We start from the raw sequence: 11,889 nt of genomic DNA on the forward strand, positions 1-11,889 counted from the left end.
CAGCTGGTCTTCAATATCTCGGAGCTGGAGGCCGGATATCGAAAGTTCGGCGAGATGCGTGCGGCGTGGAGGGACAAAGTCGGAGCCCTTGAAGCCGACAAAGTCATCCTCGTCGATCAGCTGCAGCAGTCAGTCGACCGGGAGGGCCGACTTGAGGGGGAGGTCTCCCGACTTTCGGAGGAGGTCTCCCGACTCAAGGGGGCCTTGGCGTCGTCAGAGTCGGAACTTCGGTCGGCTAAGGATGACGCAAAGAAGAAGTCACGGACCATCCGTCGGCTCCGACACGAGCGAGACGGCATCGCCAAGGAGCTGGAGGCCGAACGCGAGCAACTCCGAGTGAGTCTCGAAAATCTCGGCAAGGCCGAAGAAGGCTTGTCCGTCGCCCAGGCCGATGCGGACATCGCGAAGGCCGAGGCCGAGTCGGCGAAGGAGGCTCTGGGTCGGGCCGTTGAAGTCTTCCGGGACTCGGAGGAGTACCGAGAAGAACTTCTGGAGAGCGGCTACCTCTCGTACCGGGTCGGATACGAGGATGCTCGGGAAGCCGTTCGAGGCTTGTACCTGGAACTGGATCTCAGCAGCATAGTTCTGCCGGAGTCGGAGGCCCCAACTGCGGAGGAGACGGTCGAACCAGCGTCGGAAGGTCTCTCCACCAGGGCGGAAGCCGAAGAGGATGCAGAGCCAGTTGCCGAAGATCAGTCGACCCCGACTGCAGAAGTCGGAGCCGATCCGCCGACCAACTCCAATCGTCGTCCAGTGGAGGATGTTGACTCCGACGATTAGTCGGTTTTGTTTTATGTTTTTGCTCTGACTTGTAATCGGGCTCCGGCCTTCCTTTGTAAACCTTATTTCGATTCTTCAATGAAATCAAAGTTTTTGGACTTAGCTTTTTCTCTGCTTGCTTTCCTTCGTGCGTTGTAGAATGTCTTCGTAAGTCGCTAACACATATAGGTCGGTAAGGACGTTCGGCAGCTCATGCCGTCACGAACGTAGAGTAAGTCCCGACTTTGGATCGGCTTCCGATAGTCAAGGTCGTCAGTCGGGCGCGTCTGTTGAGTCGGGAGCCGACCGACCGTGATAAAGGTTCGGTAGTCGGGCCTCCACTGACGCGTTCAGTCGAATGTCGTCCGGCGCATTCAGTCGGGGAAACGACGACAAGTCGGATCCCGATGCCCTTGTGTTGGGTATTCATGCTGCGCCTTTTGATATACGGTGGTAAGCCGAGTATCGTCCGACCGATCGTAGCCCGATCGGTAAGTCGTCAATGCGACAAAGGTCGCATCGTGCGATAGACGGTGGTAAGCCGAATATCCTTCGACCAGCCGTAGCTCGGTCGGGAGTCGCGACATCGATCGCGTAGGCATTTCACCTTTCTTTGGTCGGGGCTCGATCGGCTTGTTAGCCGATGGTCTCTGGCCCGAAAGTTCGACCGTAGAAGGAGTGTCAACTCCCGTCCATCTGGATGCATCGGTCCTTGTAAGGGTCCGATTCATCGTTGGCCGTCGAAGGAGTGTCAACTCCCGTTCATATGGGTGCACCGATCCTTGTAAGGGTCCGATGCATTACCGACGATAAGGCCGTCGGTTTCAGGCAGATACCAAGTCCAAGTCGGTATGTCGGGATTTGGGCTTGGCGAGCTCCGTTCGTTAGTCGAAGAGTTGAACTCCGAGATTTCAAACCAAGCTCGTATTCCGACCGAACGATTACAAAGTTTACGGGTAGTACAACTTCAAGTTGTCGGCGTTTCAAGTTCGGGGAATGGGTTTCCCTTAAGGGTCTCCAGTCGGTAGGCTCTCGGACCATAAGTGTCTGCTACCTTGTAGGGCCCTTCCCAATTTGGAGCCAACTTCCCTTGGTCCAGGGGCTTCGAGACTTCTGCCTTCCTCAGGACCAAGTCGCCAGGCCTGAGAAGCTTTGGTCTGACCTTGACGTTGTAATACCGAGCGACCTTCTGTCGGTACGAAGCCTTGCGAATTTGAGCCTCGTCTCGTAGTTCGAGGAGGAGGTCTAGGTCGGCCCTCCGACATTCGGAGTTGTCCGGCTCTTGATACCGCTCGACTCTTGAAGACGCAGTCCAATCTCGAGCGGGATCATTGCTTCCGTCCCGTAGGCCAAGCTGAAAGGCGACTCCCCGATCGGAATACGGGGGGTCATTCGGTAAGCCCACAGAACGGAGCCTAGCTCGTCGACCCAGAGGCCTTTGGCTTCGTTTAGTCGGGTCTTGAGTCCGTGGAGCAAGGTCCGGTTGGTCACCTCGACCTCGCCGTTGGACTGTGGGTGCCCGACTGAAGTCAGTCGGTGCGTGATCTGGAACCTGGCGCAGAAGTCTTTAAAGTCTTGGTTGTCGAATTGCCGCCCATTGTCGGTGATGATCGTATGCGGCAACCCGAACCTGAAGATGATGGACTTCTGGATGAAGTCCTCCATCTTCCGCTCGGTGATCTGTGCCAGGGGCTCGGCCTCCACCCACTTGGTGAAGTAGTCGATGGCGACAACGATGAACTTTCTCTGACCCGATGCTGGAGGAAAAGGACCAAGAATGTCGACCCCCCACTGGGCGAAGGGCCATGGAGCGACAATGGGAGCAATTTGACTGGCCGGTTGGTGTTGAATGTTGGCGTACTTCTGACAAGGTTCGCACCTCTGGACCAATTCGACCGCGTCCTTCCTCATGGTAGGCCAGTAATAACCTTGTCGTAGGACTTTGTAGGCCAGGGACTTGCCCCCCAAGTGATTCCCGCAAATTCCTTCGTGAACCTCTCGGAGAGCGTAGTCGGCGTCGGTCGGCCCCAAACACCTAAGCAAGGGGAGGGAGAACGACCTCTTGTAGAGTCGGCCCTCCATGATTACATATTGGGAGGCCGACCATCGGAGCCGCTTGGCCTCCGCGGGATCTTCGGGGCTGATCCCGTCGGTCAGATACCGAACGATCGGTCCATCCAACTTGGTTCGGCCGTTAGCTGCTGTACTTCTTCGACCCGATCGATGCTTGGCTGCTCGAGGTTCTCCACGAACGTCCGACCCAAGGAGTCGAAAGCCGAAGTTGCCAGTCTAGAGAGTGCGTCGGCACGGGCGTTCTCCGACCTAGGGATGTGGAAAATTTCGAAATGCCTGAGGCGGGCCACGAGGTCCTTCACTTTCTGAAGGTATTTGATCATGGTCGGATCTCGCGCCTCGAATTCGCCCTTGACCTGCCCCACGATCAGCTGAGAGTCGGAGAATGCCCGGAGGCTGTCGACGCCCAGTTCCCTTGCCATCCTTAAGCCGGCGAGGAGTGCCTCGTATTCGGCTTGGTTGTTGGAGGCCTTGAAGTCGAACCGGAGGGCGTACTCGGTGACCACCCCATCCGAATTCGTGAGTAGGAGTCCGGCCCCGCTTCCTTGAGCGTTTGAAGCTCCATCGATGTGGAGCACCCAGGTGGAGATCGGGTCTGGCTCGGAGACCGCATCTCGTCCCGGGTCTTCAGCTCCCGACCCTTGGTCGGTTGTTGGGCACTCGGCGGTGAAGTCGGCCAAGACCTGAGCCTTCAAAGCAGGCCGCGGTCGGTACTGAATGTCGAACTCGCTGAGCTTCATCGTCCACTTTGCCAGTCGTCCAGATGTGTCCGGCCGACGCAATATCGCCCTCAGGGGCTGGTCGGTGAGCACCATTATGGCATGAGCCTGGAAGTATGGACGGAGTTGTTGTGCGGAGACGGTCAGGGTGAAGATCATCTTTTCCATCTCCGAATATCTGGCTTCGGCGCCGTGAAGCACCTTGCTGATGTAGTAGATAGGCTGATGGGTTCGGTTCTCGTTTTCTCGGACAAGGACCGAACTGATCGCCTCGGAAGATGTGGCCAAATAGAGATACAAGGTTTCCCCAACCTGCGGCTTTACGAGCAGCGGTGGGGAAGTCAAGTACTTCTTCAGGTCTTCGAAGGCCCGTTGGCATTCATCCGACCAAGAAAAACTATTTGCGTGGCGCAAAGTTTTGAAAAATGGGAGGCACCTTTCAGCTGATCGGGAAATGAATCGGCTGAGAGCGATAATTTTTTCGTTCAGCTGCTGGACCTCCTTCTTGGTGTTCGGATGACGCATGTCGAGGATTGCCTTTATTTTCTCAGGGTTAGCCTCAATCCCTCTCTGAGAAACAAGGAATCCGAGGAACTTCCCTGAGGTCACCCCAAAAGCGCACTTGGTCGGGTTGAGCTTCATTCGGTGTCGTCGTAGGGTGCGGAAGGTTTCCTCGAGATCCTGAACATGATCCGGGATCTGTGCACTCTTCACCAGCATGTCGTTCACGTACACCTCCATGTTGCGCCCGATCTGGTCTTTAAAGACCTTGTTGACAAGTCGCTGGTAGGTGGCGCCGACGTTCTTCAGTCCGAAGGACATCACTCGATAACAGTAGAGGCCCTTGGGAGTCACGAAGGCGGTGTGCTCTTCATCTTCAGACGCCATCCGGATCTGGTTGTATCCGACGAAGGCATCCATGAAGCTGAGCAGTCGAAATTCGGACGTCGCGTCTACCAGCTGGTCGATCTTTGGAAGTGGAAAGCTATCTTTTGGGCAGGCTCGGTTGAGGTCGGTATAGTCGATGCAGATCCTCCACTTTCCGTTGGCTTTTTTGACCATGACAACATTGACGAGCCAATCGGGATACGTGGATTCTCGGATGAAGCCCGCTTCGAGTAGCTTGTCCACTTCTTCGTCGATGGCCCTCTTCCTCTCTGGAGCGAAAGACCTTTTCTTCTGCCTCACCGGCCTCATCGTCGGGTCGATGTTGAGTCGGTGGGTTATTGTTTCTGGAGGGATGCCCGACATATCTGCTGCCGACCAAGCAAACATGTCGGCATTGGCCTTCAGCAGCTCCGTCAGTCGTCGTCGTTCGGGGTCGGGCAGTTGAGACCCGACCCAAACTCTCCGATCTGGATTTTTCGCTATTGGGGTCGCCACGAGCTGCTCGGCCGGCGAACCTCGCTCTTCCTCCTCCCGTTGGTCTAGCTTGTCGATTATCAGGGAGCCGCTCGACTCGTCGTTTTGAGCGGAGATCTGGAAGCATCGTCGTGCGAGCTGTTGATCCCCGCACATCTCCCCAACTCCGTTTTTGGTCGGAAACCGAATGAGGAGATGGTACATCGAGACGATCGCTTTGAGGGCGTTCAGTCCGGGTCGTCCAAGGATGGCGTTGTAGGCCAAAGGAACTTGGACGACCGCGAAAGTTAAGTGGACCGTGCTTTGCCGTGGTTCGGTGCCGGCCGTCACGGGCAGGGTAATTTCTCCCTCTGTCGTGACAGCGTCTCCGGCAAAGCCGATCAGGGGCATGGAGACCCTCTTAAGTCGGTCGATTGACAGTTGCATCCGGGAGAAGGTCAAGTAAAACAAAACATTCGTTGAACTTCCATTATCAACAAAAATTCGTTTTACATCATAATTTGCTATTGTTGCCGACACAACAACAGCATCGTCATGGAGAGTTTGGATGCCCCGAACGTCTTCCTCCGTAAAAGTGATTACGTCGTCCGGGCGCGGCTTTTTCGTCGGCTCGTCTCCCGCAGTCGTCCCCGGGCCCAGCCGCTTGGAGATCATGTTGATGACTCCGGCCGTCGGCTGATTGGTCGCCGCTTCTTCAGTCGGCTGGGGTCGTCGATCGGCAACGGGTTGGGTCGGCGGACCTTCCGAAATTTGCCGAGATACCCCCGGCGGATGAGAGCTTCGATCTCATCCTTCAGCTGGATGCACTGCTCGGTGTTGTGGCCGTGGCCTCGTGAAATCGGCAGTACTTCCGACGGTCGAGGCCTTTTGCCTTCAGAGGCGGAGGCCGTCGTAGGTATTCTTCCCCCTCGATCTCCATTAGAATCTGTGCACGAGGGCGGAGAGAGGAGTGTAGGAGTCATACCTGGGGCGTGCCGGCCTTGGAGTCTACTGTCGGGGTGATTTTTGGATTCGTCGGGGTGGCGAGACCCGACTATCGGTCGGGGGCCTGCTTGGTTCGGCGGGTTCCCGACCTTTCCTCCACTTCTCCTTCGGGCCTCTGGGCTCGGCCAAGCATCGGTCGGATGCTCCTTCATCCGCGCGCATATACTTGTATGCGCGCTCCAGTAGCTCGGCGTATGTCCGGGGGAGGGTCTTGTCCAGAGAGTAGGTGAATCGGGACGCCCTCAGACCCCGCTTCATGGCTGAGATAGCCATGTCTTCGTTGAGGTCTCGGACCTCAAGCGTGGCCGTGTTGAATCGCGCCACGAAGTGTTGGAGCGTCTCATTTTCCCCCTGTTTGAGGGAGAAAAGGCTGTCCGACGTTCGCGGTGGCTTCCGGCTGGTGCTGAAGTGGGCCACGAACGAGTGCTCGAGCTGTCCGAAGGAGTGGATACTTTCTGATCGGAGATCGGAGTACCAGGCCATGGCAGCCTTGCGGAGTGTGGCGGAGAAGCCGATACAAAAAAGAGCGTCGGTTGCCCCTTGGATCGTCATGAGAGCTTTGTAGCTCTCAAGGTGGTCGATCGGGTCGGTGGAGCCGTCGTATGGCTCCACGTGCGGCATCTTGAACCGACTGAGAATCGGTTCGTCGAGAACTAGTCGGGAGAGAGGTTGGGCGGTCTGGAAGTCGACGTCGTTCGAAGACTTCTGGCCATCCACCTGCAACTGCGCGAGCCGACGGTCGATCTCCTCGAATCGGCGCTCGTAGTCGTCCGCCCGTCGGTGCTGGGAGACCCCAGGAGTGGAGTTTCCAGAAGATTCCGAAGGGGAGGCAGACGGCGTTCGCGGCCGCTTCTCCTTCCTCGCCCGTTCCAGCAGAGAAGGAGAGGGCTGGTGGGACCGTCGGTCGTCGCGCCATGGCCGTCCCTCCTCTTCTCCGTGGGAGCGCTGTTGGGGGCGCTCGCGCGGAGGCGATGGGGATCGACGCGGTCGGCGGCGGCTGCTCCTGGAGGGCATCGGACGGGCCGCCGGTTGTTGCTAGAGGCTTTTGACCGCGTCCGTCAGTACGGTCATCTGCCGTACGATGGCCGCGATCTGCGCCTCCGTGGTCACCGCGGGGTGTGGAGAGCTGGGCTCCGCCGCCGGTGGTGGCGGGGAGGCCTCTTCCCGACGGGAAGAGCGCCTTGCCGATCCGGTGATCCTCGATCGTTGGGCTCTTGTCTTTGTCATTCTGCTCAGCTTCCCCTACCTGGCGCGCCAATCTGTTGCGGCCAATCCCCTCGTCGCCTGATCGCCGGGAAACGAGCGCCTGCAGAAAAGGAAGTCCACACTGACCGGAGGCGGCTCCGGCGGGGACCCTCCGACGGTCAAGTCAGAGAGGAGACCGGGCAACAGTGAAATGAAGACAGAGAGCTCAATCGAAGGAGAGAGGGAGAGAGGTGCGAGCCTGTGTTTTTGGAGTCGAGAAGTGGGGGGAGCGGGTCCCTTGCACTGTTGCCTTCCCCGATATATATAGTGGAGCAGGTATGGCGCCGTCATTAATGGCACGGACAAATGAGGAATTGTCAACTCACTGTAGACTGTCAGAGTCGCCGTGAAAGTGTCATGTCGCCGTGGGGCTGTCAAATCACTAGGGTTGACAATGCCCTAAGCGAGATAATGCCCCTAGGTGGTAGTGCCACATGTTGTTGGCAGAACTGACAAGCTCTGGCGGCTGTACGGCGACCGGAGGAGTCGACCGACCCTATATCGGTGGCCAGCTGAGTGGCATCGGACCCCTCCGTTGGTCGGCGAGTCTTACGTGAGTCGGCCGTCAGGCTTTCAGATCCAGTCGGTCGGGAAGAGTACATCCGACCGACACATCTCAGTCGGTCGTGGGCCGATAATGGCCGGTGATGGCGTCCGTCGGTCGGTCGCTCCGACTGTAAGTCGGTCGGTCGGTACCTCCGGCCATCGGTTGGTCGGTCGGTCCTCCGCCCGTAAGTCGGTCGGTCGGTCCCTCCGGCCATCGGTTGGTCGGTCGGTCCTCCGTCCGTAAGTCGTCGGTCGGTCCCTCCGGCCATCGGTTGGTCGGTCGGTCCCTCCGCCGTAAGTCGGTCGGTCGGTCGGTGGGTTTTCCCCAACAAAAACCATGGATCCTAGGACGCTTGCACCCATTTACCTAGGTGCTCATACATTATAATATATATAGAGAGATGGATGTAGCCACATTCAATTGGATCTCCATTTAGATCTAATCAAATTTATATGGAACAACGATGATCCCATATTGATGATTCGAGATGTTAAATGCAATTTGTTATCTTTAAACTATTTATACACTAAAAATCATATGATCCAAATGTCCCTAGATTATATATCAAATGATAAAAAAAAGAATAATTTAAATATGATTTGAATATTTATTTATTTATTTACATAAATTTGGCTACACTTTGAGTAGATTTCTACTCAAATCTAGTTACATCTAACTAAAATAATGGAGATCCCACATTAATAATCTGAGATGTTAGATGTGATTAACTATCTTTAAACTACTTACACATCAAGATCATGGGATTAGAGACTCTTAACCTTTACATTAATTGGTAAAAAATTGGATAATCTAAATAATGTGAAATAATACATATTTTTTGACCACTTGATGCAAAAGCTAGGAGTATCTAAATCCTATATGTTCTATTGAGTAAACAGCTTAGAGATAGTAGATCATATTCAATGACTTGGATCATCAATGTGGAATTCCTATTGCCTGATTTAGACCTAACTAAATTTGAATGGAGATCTATTACTTGAGTGTATAAGCTAATTCCAGCTACACACACATACATGCATACATACACACACAAACATATATACATACATATTAAGAGAGAGAGCTAGATTACTGTGAGAGAGAGAGAGAGAGAGAGAGAGAGAGAGATTTGGCTATACTTAAATAGATCTCCATTTATATTTGGTTAGGTCTAGAGGGATGATCTGAACCGTTGGATCTACGGCCTCCTCTATGCTTACGTATCAAAAGTCTTAGGATTTGGGGACCTCTTAGCTTATACATTAAGTAATCAAAAATTTAAAAAAATTTAAATAAAATTAAATTTATATACATACATATGTACATCATGTGACCTTTGTTGGTGGCTTCACCTTAACTAGTCCACACCATCATCAGGTTGGCCTAATAATTAAGTAGATGAAATTCAAGGATTTGTTTGTACAAGCTCAGAGAGATAAACTTCTTACGTTGATGAGATAAGTTAATGACCAGCAAACATGGCAGGAATTGCTGTAATCAAGTCATGCAGCCTCTCAAATGGCACAAGTTTAAAGATACTGAAATGCTGAATTAATTCCTTGTGATCTATAACTTTGGATATTCTATTATTTTCTGGATTATACATTTCAAAATTTTCTCAATCAGAAAATTACCTTTTCTTGCACTCGCTCATTCCCACTGCCGATCAAGAATATTTCATGAATAAGATGTGCAAGCATCCAAACAAAACCCAAGACGTCTGGTCTTTTTCCATGGTGCAGTCACCGTGGACCCACAAGGAAGGCATGCGGTCCCGGCCGTGGTCCATGGAGGATCTGGGTTCATGCAGGCGTGAAGAATGGACGGCGTACGTGTTGACCGCCCATTTGGGAATGAATCCTGTTTGCTGTTGCGACTCACATAGGGGTGGGGAGCTGGTTCACCATGTGAGAGCTGAAAACCCGATGAGATAGCATGGCAGGTGGAAGATGCTACGTACGGTACCACAGGCTACGCCTCTGAGCGTTGCGTGTATTTATGTGCTGCTCCCACCGACCCTTCCATCTATATCTCGGCACTTGTGGCCTGGCTCGGTGATGCCATCGCTAGCACGGCATAGATGGGCAGCATGAGGGACAAAAAAGACGAGGCCCACGGATTCTAATTTCATGTTCCCCTGGCAAGGTTGAGTACATATGAGATACATGTACGTACTCACCATAACAGGGGAACTTAATGATCGATCCTGTTCGTCCGTTTTCTCTGGTGATCCATCATCATTGACATGTCCACTGGGTCCCATTGCATCAGAGGCTGTCGGCTTACGTGGCATGGAGTGGTTTGCTGACGGTGGTGGGTGTTCTTTGATGATGAACAGAAAAATCCACCGTAGGATGAATGGTGTACGGTACGTTGTACGTGGGAACAGAGAGTAAAGAGAGTGGGAACGACGGAATGGAAGAGCAAAATACACTGGTGGTTGGCTTGTCGTATCGCCAAATTAATCTATTGCTTCCAAGTCCGGGAAATCCGAGATCGAACGCCTCGAAGTGGAGATGATACCCCAAAGGTTGGCGTGGTGGAGAATGGACGTGGACTGGATTGATGGGGTTATAAGCCGTTCCGGGTGGGACCTTAGACGCGGGCAAGATCACGTGTTTGGACATGTGTCTTCTGATCATTGGCCGTCCATTTCGTGAATGGATTGGACGATTGGTGATTGGACACGAGTCACACAACTGGCTGAATGCAGCACACCGAGGGGGAGAGACCGAAAAAGTGGACGGTGGCCCAGGACACGTAGACGGCAGAGGGGAAGTTGAGTGGTCATGAGGTGGTGGGCATTTATGGAACGGGTCCATGTTTTCAGTTCATTCAAAAGTTCATAGGTGGAAGGGAATAAGGTACAGGGACCCAAGCAAGTACCCATCCTACGTGACTGATTTGACACCCCAGACTTCGGCATGTAGGTCCCACGCACTTATTTGTTGGTCAGAGATTCTACAGCGCGGTGGGTTTTGGTTCGTGGAGGCTCCATTTTTTCTCACTGTTGGGATCGAGTCCTCTAGGCTGCTGTGACGATGAATGCATAGAAATCCCTCTCTCTCTCTCTGAACGCAATACGGTAGTCACCATATTTATTGCACCCAAAAATTCACCAGCTCTCCGGCGCTGCCCGTCCATCCCATTAAACTATGGATGGCCAGTAAATAGTACATGCATGATCTTGCTGATCGATTGATGATCAGCATGATGCACTGCACACTGTAATGCATTAGAGAAGATCGGCGCTGCTCTTAGACATAAGAGATCTACTTATTGCTTATCGAGTGTGGATTTATATGTTGCCATGATTAGATTGCTCATTATCTAAAAATTTATCATGCGCAAACTATCTCATCTCATTCTTATGAACTTCATTCATCGTGAGCTCGAATTGTTGCATGCTGTGAAGCATATGATATAAGATAAAATTTATTCTTTTTTACCCATAATTTTATCGGACTTCATTATGTAAGTCTTCCACATTTTTATAGGAATTTTAGAGTCATAGCACTTAAAATTCTATAAAAAATTGCTACCTTGTTCACCACTCATGTTAAAATCATGTTTGCAGGCTCTAATCATAATTAACAGGATGAAAGTCGCAAACAATCTATGCTAATAGAATATCTGCATTAATTGCTGCCAAGTTATGAAAACATGAGTTGAACACTGAAGAAACAGTACATATGTAAGAGCTTGTCATCTTACCCTCCTGAGCAGAACAGAATGGGTTCAGGTTCAAACTAAATTAATTAACACTGCACTGCACAAGATCTGAAAAAAAAGAAAAAAAGGTTCAAACTCTGCCAGACATGGTTGAGCTAAAAGTGTGTCGTTTTACAACTATTATGACTAGTCTTTGGTACTATAGAAATAATACTAATGCTGTGAAAGCAAAGGAAAGAAGCCCTGCTTTTGCTCCTTTTAAAACCATGGACCTGAAGTTAAAAATGCAGGAGGCTAATAATTATGAGAACCTGTGGGCTGGGTGGCAATCAGTATGAGGGGCACGTGAAACTTTTTAGCTAATCTTTTTTATAATATTTTATCCCACCTCAAAGGATGAAAGCTGGAGCTCTCCAAGGCCTCAGCTTAGTGGGATGTACTGTTGATAGTAGCTCCAAGGCCTACCCATCAAGCCTTCACATCACCTTTGAATCTTTGCTCATCTTAGTCCCCTTTTTTTTTTCCCAT

The sequence above is a fragment of the Elaeis guineensis genome, chromosome 13, assembly GCF_000442705.2.
Source record: "Elaeis guineensis isolate ETL-2024a chromosome 13, EG11, whole genome shotgun sequence".
Taxonomy (NCBI): domain Eukaryota; kingdom Viridiplantae; phylum Streptophyta; class Magnoliopsida; order Arecales; family Arecaceae; genus Elaeis; species Elaeis guineensis.